Source organism: Hemiscyllium ocellatum, chromosome 9 (genome assembly GCF_020745735.1).
Source record: "Hemiscyllium ocellatum isolate sHemOce1 chromosome 9, sHemOce1.pat.X.cur, whole genome shotgun sequence".
NCBI lineage: Eukaryota > Metazoa > Chordata > Chondrichthyes > Orectolobiformes > Hemiscylliidae > Hemiscyllium > Hemiscyllium ocellatum.
In genome coordinates, this window is record NC_083409.1 from 851111 (window position 1) to 856016 (window position 4906).

The 4906-nt window shown below is 41.9% G+C and overlaps 1 non-coding gene across 1 annotated transcript; it reads left to right on the forward strand.

The window, feature by feature from the left end:
* Positions 1-1562: 1562 nt before the first annotated feature.
* trnar-ucu (transfer RNA arginine (anticodon UCU)) lies at positions 1563-1654 on the forward strand. The gene is given in 2 exon segments: positions 1563-1599; positions 1619-1654. It is a non-coding gene; the product is annotated as a tRNA-Arg (tRNA).
* The last annotated feature ends 3252 nt before the right edge of the window (positions 1655-4906 follow it).

Consider the following 4906-nt stretch of genomic DNA (forward strand, 5'->3'; position numbering starts at 1 on the left):
GCACCTTCCACATATAACACATTTTCCCTTGAGACAAGAATTCGCTTCTTCTGATCAACACCTCAATGTCAGGGACCGGAAACATTCGAGTTCCTTTCCAGATACGGAGTGTTTTTTTTCCCATTCCTTGACTGGTGATATCGTAGTTTACTGGCTTTGTAAGTCTGCTATAAGTTCGGTTTTACTTTACATTTTTTTCTGTCTGTCTGCAATACTTACATCTGCAAAGTCAAGTTCTAACTTCATTGTTTCCTTGTGCTTTTATTGGTTTCGAAATAAATGCTAATTTTCCATTAAAATGGGCATCACATTATTTTTACAGGTCTCTGCAACAGCGAAGTCCGAAGTGCCTGCACTGCATTGTAACGTTCTATGTAGTAAGCTACATTTCCTCCTAGTTTCTGATGTCTCTCCTCACTGTGGAAGCTTCCAGTCACATCTTCCAGAGATTTGTCTGCACTTCATTTAATCTGGGTCACTGTATTTCCTGCTCAGAATGTGATCTCTCCGCAATGGAGAGAAGAAAACAGAGTCAGTGACAAAACTGAGATCACTTACGATCTGTTCAGAATCAACAAGAACTATCCCGATCTTCCAGTCTCCTGTAACTTCAACATTACACAGTGTTCCCACCCTTCAAGCTCTCTGGCTGTATTCCTGATGAATGGCAGTTTCCAGAAACGTTGATTGTACTGCTCCTCGGATGCTGCTTGAACTGCTGTGATTTTCCAGCCCCACTCTAATTGAGACACTGTCTATTCCGGTCTCTGTTTTATTGCAGTGCTCCTTCAAGGCACAATACAAGCTGGAAGACCTGCAACTCATTTTCTACTGACAGACGATGCAAACATTAGGACCCAACATCAAGTTCAATCATTTTATAACCCATCCGCCCTCTTCCACATTCTTCACCCACGCTTCCAACCCATCAGTTCCCAAGACAGATCATTGGACTTGAAACGTTAACTTTCCTTTCTCACGAGAGATGGACACGAGCTGCTGGTTTTGTCCAGACGTTTTGGCTTGACTTCAGGGAACGTGCTTGTCCGATGTAATCGCCAGACTGCTGGAAGTGTCTGATTGCAGGTGGAGAAGTTCACAGGAGAAGTCAAGAATGGCAAGGGCTGGACCATTCCCATTGTGAATGTAGACCAGCTAGGTTGGGAATGCTTATCTAAGCGCAGAGAAGGCTGATTGAGCAACCGATTAACGTGCACATTTTATGAAGACTTTAGATATGTATGACAGGGATCAGCCTGTATTTGGAAGGAATAGAGTGACATCAATGAAAGCCAAGAGCCAAGATATTTTGAGGAGATTTTGGGAGAATGCTTTCTCCAGTAGAGTGTTGCTTATCTGTAAATCGTTATCTGAGCATGTGGTAAAGCTAAGTGTCATGACAACGTTCCAGCAGTCTGTAGCCGAACACTTGAAGAACCAGAGCACACGTGGATAAGGAACAGGTACTGAAAAGTGTGACGAGGACAAACTGACGCGAGATGGGTGTCCTGAACGCAATGGGTCAAAGGCAAATTTGTCTGCGAAACGGAGGTTGCTGTTATGGCTCTGTGGCGCAATGGATAGCGTGTTGGACTTCTGTATCTCTGCTGAAGTTGTGATTCAAAGGTTGTGGGTTCAATTCCCATCAGAGTCGAGTTTCAGTTTACGGTTTGATAGGTGATGAGAGCAGACTCGTCTCCCAAAACAAACATTATTCGTGCAGAAACCCAACTGTCGCGAAACAGAACATTCCCCTCTCGCAGGCTTAAATTTTCGTTGTCTATTCATGATCAGAGATTAATAAACATCTGTAAACCAGTCGGCAACACGGTGATGCGGATAGGCTGGAAAAAGACACAAAATTGTTGTGTCAGCCATGATGATAAAGAATCACGGAGCGGGCAGGATCGGTGTTAGCAATGGGTTCCTTTGTGTCTGTGCAATTTCTGGCCCAGGTTTTTAAACAATCAGAATAAGAACAATATGAATTAAACGCCAAGTAATATTTTGGTCTCACCTCCACATCCCATCCCTCCCAACTGGAATAGACAGCTCTTGTTTCAGCTTTAGATCAGACAGCGGAGGGTTCTCACAAGTTCTCCTTCAGGCTGAATGTTCCTTCACATAGGTTTCAAAGTTGACACATGGAGCAAGCAATTGCATGGATTCAGGGGATTCAGGGTAGATTTCCCCTTTGCTGGGCTGGAATTCTGGTTAAGGTAATGAACGTGAATTTCTGACATTTTGAATCTTACTCTGGATTCTTGCGATTTTACCAATAAAACTGAAATTGACTTTGCCCTTGCACAATATTATTCAGTCTTCACTGTTTATATAAACCATGCCACGTGTTCGTGGGTGCAGTATGCTGAATATTGTTGTCGTTGTGTGCAGTGTAGGTCGATGTGTCATATGAAAATGCCAAAGAAAGTTGGTGAAGTATCAGTGAACCGAATTCTCTGACGACGTGAAGCCGATCAAGGGAAACCCCACTAAAGTGGCGACATAACATTTCTGGTGACCAACGCAGGACACCACGGAAAACGTACGCAGCATTCAATAAAGCCGACTTTCACCACATTTGTCTTTGCCACATTTTCACCGCATTTCAGGGGCATTATTGCAATCTCTAAGCTCTCACGTTCTTAGGAAGAACATTCAATTGGCCGACTATCCATTACTAATGTCCTGAATTCACACACACATTTATGCGCATATTATATATATATATATACATACACACATACACACACATACATACACACACACACACACACACACACACACACACACACACATAAATGTATGTGCGCATGCATGAATGTGTGTGCATATATATTTAAAAGTTGCAAAAGAACGTTGAGAACGTGGAGTAAAACAACATTTTTTCTCAAGAAATATGATTTTTTGGAGTGTTCGGTCCCTGGGAAATACCTCAGTTACTTAGGACCAGCCATAAATACTCCCTGAGAGAATATCGATTGCTCAATAGAGATATAGAGGCGATTTTTGCAAAAATTACGTTTTCATACCACTGATCCTGCGCTGTGTCAAATTTTGGAAAGAATGTTTTGCTCGTTTCATATTACTTATTTTGGTGCAAGCTCGCACAGGTCATTAAAACAATTCACAAAGTTTTAGATTTATCTCATTGGACATTTTGACTGTTACCGCAAAAACTGGAATGGAAATGGTAACGATGTTATTAAGTATTCCTGTGAAGATTACAGAATTGCAGCAGGAATATTTTTCGTGATTTGTTACTGCATATTTTTGGGAGAGCTGAGTGAACAGCAAATGGACTCACTCCCCTCTCTGTGATTGCAGCCAAATGTTCCAATGCAACACATGAAAGGAAAATGGTGCATTACTTCGGCAGGTCAGCTCTCACTCACGGTAGTATAGTTTCACTTTTATTATGGCCATCGTCTAAAGTATTAACTGAGTTGGAAAATCATGATCCTTAGGGTATGCTGAGATATTGCGAGAATTAATCCCACACTGTTGGCATCACTTTATGTCATAAACCATTTATACATTGGACTGAGCTAACTGGCTTCCCTTTCATGCTGAGCAAAGACAAACAGTTCAGTTCTTTTGCAATTTATAGAAGTTCACGTGGAAAAGCTGATAAACCTTTCCTCACAATCAGCTCATTCTATACACAGTCGTACTCAGTTGCAGGTGTTATGAGGTTTCTTTCCAATTACCGTTCACCAATTAGAGAGTGTGCATGTAATGCGTACCCACCATGGCGGCCCAGACTCCCTGTTGCAGTGAAATTCATTCCTTGTGTGTCTGCACGTGTCTTCACAAATACATTAGAATCAGCTTCTGAATATTTTTTCCAGCGAAAAAGTAATCATTTTCGAATTATATAGCTGTAGAAGGAAAAGGAAAACGGGTTCCAAATTTCTCTTTATCATTCATCGATGGTTTTGAAGTTCTATAGTCTTGATGTAGATCCATCCGAATGAAGGAATTTCCCTCCTGTTTACTCTCACCAAATACACATCGCCTGGAAACCTTCCATACGGACACAACTCAGTTTTACCTGGTGTCACTTCGTTTGCTCCTGAAGTAGGCACCTTACTGACAGTCAACCCAGTTGCAGGCAAATCATATCTCTAGCGCTGTGAGGCAGCAGTAATAACCAGTGAGCCAAATTACGGCCCTGTACAATATTGCAAGACACATGCGGACGCGTTTGTAATGTGATTCCTGTCAAAGATGCTCTATTTTTGTTGTTGCCCTTACCAGGCACAATAAATCCTGATTCTCTGACCAAGAAATTAACCCAAACCATAGCGGTGATTGCGCTGCATCGTAAACACTAGTCGACCAGGAAGGACGGCATGTGCAATTGCGTCTTCTCTTAACAGCATAGATTTCTTTTCCTGCGATGAGAAATTTCTATCAAAAAAGAATGTTCGTGACACTGTGCTTTTATAGCACAGAATAATACATTATGTCAGTGCCAGTCATCAAACATCCATCCAATCTCCTTTCCAGTTACCACTACTTGGCCCACAGACTGACGTCTGAAGTGTTCATCTCAATGAGACTTGCCCTGCAAAGTTTTAATTTCAAATGAACAAGTGAATGAGACTGAAGTCAGATACCGTCACATTTGTTCATGACCTGGGGAAGAACTGAATCTCATTTTGACCCATAGAGCGAACTATACAGACACATCTTTTGAGAGTGACTAAGGCCTCAGGACAGCACAACTTAAATAAAATGAGGAATTGAACCGTTTGGCCTCTTCTTTCTTCACTACTAGCTTTAAAACCCAATTCTGTTTACATAAGCAGAGGGGTAAACTCGTAAGAGGCTGTCCTTCGAAGACTGCCCCAATAATGAATATTTGGGATCTGCAATCCGTCGATTTCTCCACCTCTGAGGC